The sequence below is a fragment of the Ornithorhynchus anatinus genome, chromosome 2 (assembly GCF_004115215.2).
Source record: "Ornithorhynchus anatinus isolate Pmale09 chromosome 2, mOrnAna1.pri.v4, whole genome shotgun sequence".
NCBI classification, from domain to species: domain Eukaryota; kingdom Metazoa; phylum Chordata; class Mammalia; order Monotremata; family Ornithorhynchidae; genus Ornithorhynchus; species Ornithorhynchus anatinus.
Window position 1 is genome coordinate 31,173,218 of NC_041729.1, and position 13,211 is coordinate 31,186,428.

Sequence of the window (13,211 nt, forward strand, 5' to 3'; positions counted from 1 at the left end):
AAGGGTGAAGGGAGGGGGAGGAGGGGGGTAGAGATTCCCTGAGGAATGAATCACCGGCAAATATCAGAGTTGCCTTGGATCTTCAGGCACTTTTCTGGTTCAGCTGACGGAAACGGGAGCAGAAATTTCCACCTATAACTTTCCACCTTTGTCTATTACACCTGTCCCACCCCAAACCCACCAGCCCCCACCCTGAAAATCTTTCTGTTTATTGACAATATCCAGGGTTCAAAGCTACTGACCTGCTTCTGGGTGCATTCCTGCTAATGGACCTCATCCAAACCAGTTTGGCCCTGGAGTCAACTATACCCACGTTAAAGATATTTTTGCTTCCTGCCTCCATCTTATTTTGGCCATGCAAACAATATAGAGCTGGGTAAAGATAGCTTGGCAAATAACACAGCATACTTGTTTCATGTAGACATAATCTGCCTCAGTTACTGTGATACTCTATTATTATTATACAAAAGAGGGTGGTAGGGATCAAAATACCACAGCCCCAAGACCAAGTATGGTGTGGATTCTTGTGAATTTTTGGTACGTAGGTCTTGGACCATTCCATAATCTTGAATGTTTTACTGAAAAGAGGGTGGTAGGGATCAAAACTCCACAGCCCCGAGACCAAGTACAGTGTGGATTCTTGTGAATTTTAGGTACGTAGGTCTTGGACAATTCCAAAGTCTTGAAGGTTTTACAATCCTTAATGCAGGTACTGTCACCTGTTGTAATACATTAAAAACTCTCCAATTTAAATTAGGGGAGCAAAACGCACCTCAAGTGATGTTACAAGGGAGATTTTTTTTAAATGTGGAATTCTGATCTATCACAATCTTCTTTCCACCTCTCCCCCTTCCCTATCCTTGAACAGTGAAACACAGAATTGACTGAAGTTTGAAAACTCTGACCAAACCAACCATTTTCTGCCCATACCCCTCCTCCTTCCTGCTTTACCCTGGAAATTTCTCCCCGCTTCCAAACTCTGTAATTTCTCCATTCCCTTCTCCCTGCTTTTATTTCCTCTAAAGCAACCCTTTTCCCAGGCTGAATTTTCAAGTGACATTTTTATTTTGAAACATCAGTCCAAATGATCACCAATTCCATATTACGGCATGGGGTACACTCAATTATAATTAAATAAATGCCATCAGTGGGCCGGACTGGTCCATCCAGTCCAGTATTTTGCCTCTGACAGTAGCAAACAGGATGCTTAGAGGAACTTGACCCTAATAATTAGCGATGTATCAGATAACAAACCCAACTCTTCCCCTCTACATTCCTACCTTTCTTTGGAGGAAGCTATTTTAGACCACTCATCCCGGATTTACCCACACCCTTTGGATATTTTCTGCTCCTCCGTCTTACTGTTGTAGCAAATTCTGGGGGCTTACTCTATTATGTGAAGGAATGCTTCCTCTGAACCTCTATATGTAAAGTTCTTAACCCAGACACTCAGGAAACAACCTAGGGAAATGTGTCCTAAATGCAAAACCACAGCTGTCGGATTGTGAATTTCAGAGGGCTGCAAACTGTGGACACACAGCTGGCTATTCATTCTTTTAGTGAACTACAATTCATTGGGATGCTGTGCCTTATAGTGCATGGCTGGGTACAAATTACTTGCAACTTTTCAAGGCTAAATTTAATTATCTACTTGATCAGGTTAAAATACCTGGCCACTCATTTTTCTGATAAATTTCAAGATCATATGACCATAAAAAGATAAAAGCTTTAGAAACTAACCTTCTAAGTTCATATTTGCATATACATATTTTTTTTTAAAAATCAATAAAACCATCACTACGACTTCTTCCTCCATAATTTCTTCCTTTCGCTCCCCATGTCAAATACAGCTAAGGGAAAAAAGCTTTATTTAAAATGTTTAACATCCCAGATTGCAATATTTAACCATGCCCCTCTCTCACCTGACTGCTTTTTGCTGTTCTGCACCTCTCCGTTGGTCACTGGCTGTTGACTTGTTACAGGGTTGCCTCCTGGTTGGCTGTTTAATACTTTAGTAGCAGATCCCAGGTTTGCAGCTATAACAGGCAACTGTTGACCCCGCTTTAGAAGCTGTTTCTGTTCCTGGTGTCGAAATCGAGGTGGTACTTCACGAGGAGGATAACGAGGCAAGGTCTGCTGTGGCTGCTGTTGTTGTTGTTGACTGTTGGCTGAGGCCCGCTTGGCATTATTATTAGTGCTGGTTGCTGTGGAAGTGCCGTTATTAGAGATGGCAGGCTGAGGCTGGCTGACACTGGGCTTTATTTGTTCTGGCACTAACCCCACCAAAAAAAACAACAAACAGATACAAAAGGTAAGCCAATACGATACACTCCAGAGAGAAAAGAACTACAAGAAACTACTGCAAGAAGATGGGCAGTAAGTGGGCTGGGATTTCACTATTCGAGATCCTGGTTAAGCTTATTACTGGCGAGATTGTTGCTGGCAGGCAAACTTGGGGACTGGCTGCAGGGGGATCAAGCAGATGGAGGTGGGGGTATTCTGTTCTCCCGCCTTCCCACAAGCCCCTTCCCATACCGGTTCCTAAATTACATTTATGGCTACAATCACTTTTGCTTATGCATCTCAGGACTAGGGAGTCAGGTTCGATAACATAGCTGTTTAGCAGTGACACCAAAACAGAACCAGTAGCTTATGGGGGGGGACAAAAAAAAGAATCCAGCCCACTTTTTTCCCTTAAATCTATAGCTACCCAAGATGCTGCCATAATTGAAAAGTTGAAGTTTCCACTGCAACCTTAAAATTTTTCTTCTCTTACAGAAGACTATAAATGTGGTTTCCCTCACCCACCCACAAGCCTTGTCTCTCACAGAATAAACAGAACAACTGAAACTCCGATTATGCTTATTTTTGCTCTACGAAGTGAAGAAGTGTATACTCCAGGAGAAATATTGTTTGTAAAGAACCAGTTTTTTCCTGAAGTATTACCTGAAAAAGGCAGAAGTTAAGGATAGGAAGAATTAGTGAAGAACACTGATTTGTCCTATCATCCCTGACATATTCAATTTGGTAGATTGATTTTTTTTTTTAATAGAAGGTTGCATACATTTATCCCTTCCTCTCTCTTCCCACTTTCACCTTTTTCCCTTAACCTCTGGTCACGTCTTGCCTGGAATATTGTACTATTCCTTTGAGGTTTGCGGTAGGATAATACCAAAACTACTTACTAAAGGCAGATTCTCAAATTAAGGCTCAAAGCCACATGCTCAACGCCCGGCTACGCCAGGATTGAACCATGTCACCTGGCTATATGTTCAGGCAACGCTAATGACAAGAGTCAACACTGGACAACCTGGAAAAATACCACACGGCCTGTACACTTGAGATAAATTCTTTATCAAGATATCAATCAGTGGTGTTTACTAATTGCTTACAATGTGCAGAGCACTGTACTACGTGCTTCGGAAAGTACAAAATAACAGAGTTGGTAGACGCATTCCTTGCCCACAATGAGCTTACATCTCAATTTGAAGTAGGGAGAATCAGGATCGGGAGGTGGGGAGAAAGAGCTAGGCCCCAAAACAAGAGAGAAGACAACAGGGTCAGGATTTAATGTAGGCACAAGTGAGAAAGAAGAGGAGGGGCTTCAAATAAGCTTGGAATCACTGCTTTGTGACCTTGGGCATTGGGCAGTCAATTTAACTTCTCTGTGTCTCAGTTACCTCACCTTTAAAATGGGGATTAATACTGTGAGCCCCAAGTGGGACAGGGACTGTATCCACCCTAATTAGTATTGACCCCAGGACTTAGTACAGAGCCTGGCATATAATAAGTGTTTAACAAATACCAAAAAAGTCAAGAACTGCAACAACAAAAAAAATCCCACTTTGAGAGCTAACACATCCTTGATCTTCTTGCAAAGAACTGTAGTTTTGGGAGGGGCAGTTTCCTGTTTCCTAAGAACTGTCCAACAACAGTCTATTGTCGCCTATCAGCTCATAACTTTCCTGCACATTGCTTCAGCCACATTACATGAACCTCCTTTCCCTCTGAGAACATGATAATAATACTAGTTGCCCTTCACATTTGTTATAAGCTATTGCTCCTACGCTATCCAATTCTCCCAAATCTGTTCTCTAAAATACTTCCACTCATTTATAGCTACTGCCAGAATAGTTTCCTCTGCTCTAATGAAGCTTAGAGTATTTATTTATTTATCAGCTACCACCACTGACCCCAAACTTCTTGGTGTTTCGAACATTGGTATCTTTCCCTTAGCTCAATTTCTGTATGTTTATTATTGATTTTTAAATGTTAGCCCCCTGAAAACAGAGGTGATGTATTTTACTATCTAGTGCTCCTCACAGCATCATGTGACATATCTAACTAAAAAACACCATTTGGTGGTTGAGTGTTTGATTCAAAGATCATGATCAGTAAGGCTCATACTACTATGGATTAAAATTAACCAGGACCACAGTTTCCAGGGGTCTGTATAGCACCAAACATTTAGTTTTCAAAGAATAATATTTCTTCCTCATTTGGAGACCTTAAAAATACTTTATAAATAACCTTGACATTCTTGCTATACAGCTCAGACACATCTAACTCTTCTTCGAAACAGACTTGACGGACTGTACAATGTAAGAATCCTGGCATAATTTATCAAAATAACCTTGTAGTCCACCTAAGACAAAATGACCAAAAGGAAAATGTCAAGCATATGTTTTTCATATCAATCATTTTTACACAAATGCAAATGAAAGCACTGTCCCAGTTCCAGGCCTAAAGAATATTTAGCAGTCTCATTTTGGGGTAAGAATCTAGTCCTATTATAAACTACATTTTACCTGTGATATACTTTAATTCCCTTACTACTTGACACACCATGTACAGTTATGCGTCTCCAAGCAAATAAAACGGTTAAAACAGCCTACAATGGGGGGCATGCGAAGGAGGGGAAGAGAACAGAATATAAAAGAGAGATCAGAAACCTTTATTCTATTGCTTCTTTAGTAGTGGTTAGAAGAGATATTAGACCAGGATCAGTTTCAAGGACAAGAAAAGAGCAAGGTATTTATTTCTGCCAATTACAAACAACTACCCATCCCAACACTACTATCTTACACTTCTGCCACAACTGCGATCCAATTCCACTCTATTTCACAGCTGAATGGAGATGGATAAATTGGGTAGAGGGATGGCTCGGACATAAGTCACTTCAATACAGAGAAGAATCTTAGGGAAGAGTATTCAAAAATAATTAGACAAACTGATAAAATGGATACAGTGGCTATGGCCATAATTAGATTTTGCTGATGCAAGAACTTCATATTGTTGCCTATTTTCATAAGCTTTTAACTTCAGGGCCTTTGACCATTAATTTCAGGTGTATACATTCAACAGTCACCTACTGTCCTATGATCAAACTGTTCCAATCTGGTTACAAATGACTGCATCTTCAAAATTCTGAATAAATATACAGGTCATATGAAGAGATCAAACAGTTCAGCCCGTCTTCCCTTTTGGAAATCTCAAAGCAGCATATATTAAACTTTGTTTAGCAAGCCAAGTGACAAGTTTCTTGAATATGAAAACAGTTAAAAATATATGAATACTAGGATCATCCCCTAACCCCTTCAGAAAATGGCCATCTCTACTCCCAAATATAGAAGATCCATTCATTCCCTCTGATTGAAGAACATAGGGCTGGGAGTTAGAGATCCTGGATTCTCTGCCACTTATCTGCTATGTGACCTTGGGCAAATAAGTCCCTTAACTTTGTAGTCCTCAGTTCTCTCTGCTGTAAAACGGGGATTCAACCTGTTCTCACTCCTGTTCAGACTTTGAACCCCAAGTGGTAAACAGTAAGCACTTAAATATTTACTATTTTTATTACTGCTATTTTTCTGTCAGTTTTCTAATTACCTGCATAGACTTGAAAACCACTAAAAATTAGGATTAAAAAAGTACTGAGATGCTGTCTGCAAAGAAACTCATTTTAAATCAATTGAAATCACTTATAATTCTAGTGCTGCTCCGTACTGAACTTTATAAAATGAAATGGTAGCATCTGAGCATGACAGATAACCATATGTGTATACGCAAGTATACACCCAAACTCTTAAAATGATGCCCCACAGAAAAAAACCCGAAAATTTCATATACCAGTTAGAAATGATTCAGGGCCTTGGGTTTACAAATTTGATTTCAACAAAGATTGCAGCTTGATATACCTAAGTGCTTGTGCTACACTAATTACCCACGGAAAAGAAAACTTTTAAGACATGAACAGGACAGTTGATAGAAATATAACAATCCGATAAGTAGGAAGTCACACCAACGATAACATACATAATCTTCACAGCACATCCTTGGAATAAAAGGTGAAAGATAATGGATAAGGCGAGGCTACTAATTTTATTTTAATGCCCAAATTGCATGGCTGTAAAAAGCCCGTTATATTTTTACATATTTCTTAGGTAAAGCATGATTCAAGTATGCACAAATAGCAATCATGGTTAAAGTCCTGAGCTTACCAGGTTTAAAAAGTTAGTATATTATTAGAAATGATGCTTTCTGGCTGAAAAAGGTAATTCTAAATGAAATGAAATTTTACCCTCATAGTACAACCCAAAAAAGATAAATCGCAACTGATCATTAAATAAGTAGCTTTCAAACGGAGCTATATCACCTGAGGTCAAAAAGCAAGTATTTTCTACAAAATATTAAATTATCAAATTAATCTAATATAAAGCACATGACTTTAGGCTTTATAAAAATCACTTTGCTACCAACAAAAGAAATATGTTTTGAACCACTTAATTCTTCCATCGGGGCAGATTTTATAATCAACCTCTTATCACGCATTCCTACGACAATCTAGTTCTAAACTTTCGTTTTACTTTCTGAGGCTAATATTTCCCATATGCACTCAAGTCCTCAAATCAGTTATAATTATGCTACTGCATTAAAAAAAATTTAAGCATTTTCTCTGAGTGCCTTAGGCTAAACAAGTCTGTGTGAACCAATTCATGAGTGCGACTCCTGGCTTGCTTGACAAACAGTAGTAACATCATAAACAGAACACATATTTCAAAAGGAACAAACCTGATGAAAACCCACAATATCCAAAGTTAAAAACGACTTTACACCGAGAGATTCCAAAGAAAGACGTTTCCAACTTCTGTTGCTTTCCCACTCTGCAGATTTCATTAGAAAATGGAGGAGAAGCATGGTGTCATTTTACTGCTACAAGAGTAGAGCCTGCCAACTCCTCCTGGAGTAGGGGCCCAGTGATTTGAATTCCCCCTCCAATAAAAAAAAAAAAGGCAGCTGCTTGAATAATGCACTGAGCAGTATTACTGAAGCAAAATCACTTTATAAATCAAATCAACTAAATCGAAACAGCAGCCCGCTGTTATCATTAAAAAAAAAAACAAACAAAAAAACAAAATCAAACATCTCCTTCTTCCTAAATATGCAGTCGGTGCACTGTAGTACACTTTCATGGCATGTCATGCCCCAAAGATTTGTCAGTTCTGGAATGCTGAAGGGCAAACAGAGGAAGTCTGCTTTCAAGCTGACACACGTAAGATGCAGTGCTAGAATTTTCGTTGTGGAAAAATGGCCGCAGCTGTAAGCTCAGCTAGCTGATCTGGAAAATATCTAAACTGTTTGCCAATTCATTAACCCCTGCAGATCCGATGTAAGGCAGGCTGCCTAGAATCGCTGTTTTGCCTACTTTGAAATACAAATTATTTATTGTTTGGTGCACAATAAGACTCATTATGCTGGATAAATTATTCAACAACAAGTTTAACTGCAGCAGTTTTCAAAACTTAATCGACGTAGAGGCCCTTAAGAGTTACAGAGTTTCATACGAAAAATGTTTCAAGGCTGGAAAATTAAGTCAAGGAATTGAACTCTGGATTCAGTTAAGGACAATTTCCCCTTTAGATTTGTCTGGAGTTGGCCATTTTACATTTACAAAAATGTTACGAATAATTGTCCAACAAAAACTAAAACTCGTAAGAAATGGAAAATCCCAACAGACAATTTTTCCTTTAAAGAACGTTACCATTCTATTTTCTGTTAGGGAACTTGCAAAAAGAAGCAGCCTCGTGCAAGAGGCAGCATGGTGCAGTGGCTAGAGCACAGGCCTGGGAGTCAGGTCATGGGTTCTAATCCCCCTCCCCCACTTGTCGGCAGTGTGAACTTGGGCAAGTCACTTTACTCTCTGAGCCTCAGTTAGCTCCTCTGTAAAATGGGGATTGAGACTGTGAGCCCCCCATGGGGTAGGGACTGTGTCCAACCTGATTGGCTTGTATCCACCCCAGCGCTTAGAACAGTGCTTGGCACATAGTAAGCATTTAAATGCCACAATTATTACTATTACTAACTACTGCCCTTATGGTCTTTAAAAGAGAAGTGGTGTGGGCTAGTGAAAAAGAGCACAGGACTGCAAATCAAAGGCTCTGGGCTCTAAACCTGACTCCACTACTTGGCTCCTGCATGACCTTGGGCAAGTCACTTAACTTTTCTGCACTTCAGTTTCATCTATAAAATGGGGACTCAATACCTGTCGTGTCCGTCCGTCCGTGTCGTCCCCCCCCCCCCCCCCCCCCGCCTTAGACTGTGAGCCCCAAGTGGGCCAGAGACGGTGTCTGATAGGGCTGTTTTATGTCTACCCTAAAGCATAACACATAGTAAGCCCTTACTTACTATTATTATGCTATCATTATAGTAACAAGTGGGCTTGTTCTTATGTTTTTGACTTCCTAGTTCTCGCCTTTCACCAGAGTAGAGAAAAAATTAATCATAAACCCTAGCCCATTTAATTACCACCACCTCAGGTTGCTATTCAAAGAGTATGACTGTCCAGCAATGTGGATTTACATGCACTCCAGCCCAGACGTAAACTGGGACTTGAAGGAACACGTTTTTAGGGCTGATAGAGCTCCAGAAGACAAGGTTAATGTCCCGACTGCCCAAGGAGGTGGCACAAGTAGGGTGCTAGAGGGTACGTCAGTAATCGGGAATTCCCGCAAAGCCACGGATAAGGAAATAAACCTGGGTTAAATGCCAAAGAATGGCAAAGAAAACTGGGAACTCATGCTGCCAACCCAGGCATCTCTGACCCTAGTTCTTTCACCTGCCAGGGCCACCTCCACAGATTGCAAGGGAAACCCCTCCAAAGAGATTAGCAAATAAGTTTTATGGCTTGCCTGCTACAGTTAGCCTGGGAAAAGAGAAGCAGTATGGCTTAAAACTGGATAGAGATTGGGCATGGGAGTCAGAAAGGACTTGGGTTCTAATCCTGGCTCCGCCACTTGTCTGTGTGACCTTGGCCAAGTCACTTCACTTCTCTGTGACTCAGTTCCCTTATCATAAAATGTGAATTAAGACTGCAAGCTCTGTGGAGGACTATTTCCAACCTGATTACCCTGTATCTACCCAATGCTTAGCACCATGCCTGGCACATAGCAAGTGCTCAACAAGTACCATTAAAAAAAAGGGGGGGGGGGAGGCATGATGCGGGTTATATTGATTTGAAACAGTTCCCTGGGTCTGCACATGATGACATGGATCTGGGTAACCCAGAGTGAATTTCTGCTCTGGACTACTCTAGATGCTCAGCCAATCAGGGAAATGAGGTCCTTTGGTAACTAAAGTCCTTCTGTAACTAAGGCCAGGTCCGTACATGGAAAAAAACCATTCCTAGCCCAGGATTGGTAATAATGATGGTATTTACCCACACCAGTTCACAGTTTAAGGGGAAGGAAGAACAGATATTTTATCCCCATTTTTCAAGGGTGAGAACTGAGACAGCAGGCAAGTGGAGTCACGATCTCCTGATTACCAGCCCCAAGCTCTTTCCACTGGGCCACGCTGCAACGCGCCAGAAATTTATAATGAATTCTCCCGCATCTGAATATCAGTTCGCTGTCTCCCCTTCTAGACTGTGATCGTGGCAGGGAATATGTCTACCAATTCTGTTGTACTGTTCTCTCCCAAGTGCTTAGTACAGTGCTCTGCACACAGTAAGAGCTTATTGACTGAATCACCCTCCTTCCCAAATGATCCCTTGGTACATCCCTTGGGTATAGCAGAGAGACTTGACCACCTGCTTCAAAGATCCATCATTCCTCAGCCAAACTCCCGCTTGTGTTTTTAACTCCTCCCCCTTTCCAATCTGTCCCTTGCTTTTGGTCGCCTTGGTTCTGCTGCCATTCCTGGAGACCATAACCTTCTTGTGGACGGGGATTGCACCTACCAACCCTGTTGTATATTCTCCCAAATGTTCACTGCAGTGCTCTCCACACAGTAAGTGCTCAGTAAATACCAATGACTGATTTTCAGGACCTTCCCCTTGTCTGGAACTAAAAATAATAACTGTGGTGTTTGTTAAGCACTTACTGGGTGCCAGGCACCGTACTAAACGCCAGGGTAGAGACAAGCCAGTCAGGTTGGACAAGTCCCCGTCCTACAGGGGGCTGAGAGTTTCACAAAGATTACCCATTCTCCCCCTTCCAGTTTCCCGCTTGCTTTAAAATCGATTCCTGCTACCTGTCCCCTTCTCCAATTTCCCACACATTTGCTCCTCCCTTCATTTCCTTCCTTGCTGCCTCCTTCAGACCTATCGCAGTCCACTGTTTCCTTCCCTTCCGTTCCGTTCCCACAGATAATCCGAGTTCTCCCATACTAAAAAGAAGCAGCGTGGCTCAGTGGAATGAGCACGGGCTTGGGAGTCAGAGGTCACCGGTTCGAATCCCAGCTCTGCCACTTATCAGCTGTGTGACTGTGGGCAAGTCTCTTAGCTTCTCTGTGCCTCAGTTCACTAACCTGTAAAATGGGGATTAAGTCTGCGAGCCTCACGTGGGACAACCTGACTACTCTGTATCTATCCCAGCGCTTAGAACAGTGCTCTGCACATAAGCGCTTAACAAATATCAACATTATTATTATTAAAGGTCCTTCTTTGGATCTCACTGCCCCCTCCAATTCTCATCCCTTCTCCCTCCCATTTCTGTACAAACTCTTGTAGGTTGCCTTCCCTGCTTCACCAATGCTCTTCTTGATCCATTCACCTGGCTTTCACCTCTTTACCTCAAGACCGTGCTCACCTACTGTGAACCAAGTAAAATAGGCTCTACTCTGTCCTACTCCCCTTGGTCCTTCTTGCTTCCTTTCACAATGCTGACCACCCCTTAACCCTGAAATACTCCCTGACTCGATTTTGCCAGCATGGAAAGCAAATGGTTCTCCTTCCTGACTCCTTTGCTTCTCTTCTCCCTCTCACCCCTAAACTGTGGGCACTTCAGATGGGGTGTTTTGGATCCCCCTTCCTTTTCAATAATCACTCCCTCGGGCAGCTCCTTAGCTTTTACTGAGCTACCAACTCACCTCATTTATTCAAGTTTTCCCTAGTCTTGCTTTTCCCAGTTGTATTTGTGTACTACTTACGTCTGCCTCCCTTATAAAATTGTAAGCTTCTTGAGGACTTGGATTGGGTCTTTGTCTTATTACTGAATTCTCCCAAGCATTCTGTACAGAGTTCTCACACACTAAGTGCTGAATAATTCCCACTGAAAAAGCCCCCTTGCCTGAATCTAGGTCTGCAAGGATAGGGAGGGTTATCTGGGATCCATTTCTGAACCTGGGCCCTGCACTAGGTCAGAAATGGTAGCCTGGCATTTTCTACTTTGTCTATAGCTTTGGTCACTGACCCAAAGATTGGAAAGGGGCCTATTTTTTGACTACCCCCGACCCGGTGTCCAAGGTGCAGGAAGAAAAAGTCATGCCAAATTCTCATTTCTGATTTTGGATTAGGTTCCAGAGAGTCATCCTCCTAGATGGGGAGGGGAAGGGGACATCCCCAATTTTTGACGGATTGTTGGTGGAGGGGAGAATGAAGGAAGAGGGGAAAGAGGAGGAAGATGAGGAGGAAGCAGGATGGCTTATAGTCCTTAATGCATGGGTAAAGATTTCATTCAAAAGAGTTCAAATATTGAGAGTAAGATCCCAAATGGCCATTACATCTCTTCCTGAACTTGTCCAGATCCCATCTGAATTACCTCCCCATGTATAGAATTCTCCTTCAGTTAGAAGACAGCATCGCTTCGTGTCACCCTGAGAATCTGGTGCACACTTGTCTGCGACACCCATGAAAATACAACAGTGTCCTTTTTCTGCCCCTCTGTCATTCCGGGTGAAGAAAGCCCAGAAACCCATGCTTCAGAGAGGGAAGGGCTATCCTACAGCCAGCGAGGCAGACCCTTAATTGGCTTCTGGAGTGGTGATCACTTGAGCTGAGCTATCCATGGTCTTGTGCCTATGTCCAGCAGTGTGCCCTGCAGGGTGGCTGGGAGGGAGAATGGGGTCAACCTGCCCCCGGCCTGTAAACTTGTTAGGGACAGGGAACCTGTCTGCTAAATCTGTTGCAAAGTAATCGCCCATGTGCTCACTACAGTGCTCTGCATATAGTAAAATGCTCAAATACCATGGATTGATTTGACTGACTGAACAGATTCTCTCTGAGGCTTCAACAGAGGAAGGAATCACTCAGACCTCACTGGCTTTAAATCTTTAAATATTCTAATAGGTTAAGGGGTTGGGGGAGAGGGGACAGGGCAGATCTTTTCCTTGTTTTTCCAAAACCCAGTGGAAAGGCAGCAGCCTGATCAGAAAGGGTAGGATGTGGAAATGATAGCTGTCCAATGATGAAATGGGGTAGAAAGAGTTGAAAAGTCTCAAATCAAGCTTAATGGGCAGACTCTTCCTTTATCATGCATGCCTGGAAGCCAGAAGCAGGGGAACCTTGCTTCTCCGGAAGAAGAACCCCCTTTCTGGTTCAGGCCATTGGAAAACCACCTGAGAAAAAGAAATGGCTTACCTCCCTCCTGGGGCTTGGATCCAATGTGTACATTATTGTTGAGAAAAACTCTCACTACTGATTGATCACACAACAGTATTTATTGAGCACCTATGTGCAAGAGCACTGTATTAAGCATTTGGACAAGTAACAATAGAATCAGTAGACATGGCTTCTGTCTGCAGGGAGTTTATATTCTAGAGATGTAGAAGTACCCGCCGTAATGTACAAATATACAGTCATAACAATAATAAAGGCTTTGGTTAAGTCCTTACTATGGGCCGAGCACTGTACTAAGTGTTGGGATAGATACAAGATAATTAGATTGGAGACAGTCCCTAGCCCATATGAGGTATAGAGGCCAAGTAGGAGGGAGAAT

General features: G+C 42.1%; 1 protein-coding gene across 1 annotated transcript in view; it reads right to left on the reverse strand.

Annotated features, from left to right (window-relative positions):
• Positions 1-13,211, reverse strand: part of TNRC6A (trinucleotide repeat containing adaptor 6A) — a 75,155-nt gene that overhangs the window by 49,090 nt on the left and 12,854 nt on the right. The window contains exon 4 of the mRNA XM_007656278.3: positions 1,923-2,273. The gene's annotated coding sequence lies outside the window, so the exon portion shown is untranslated. The remainder of the gene's footprint in view (positions 1-1,922; positions 2,274-13,211) is intronic.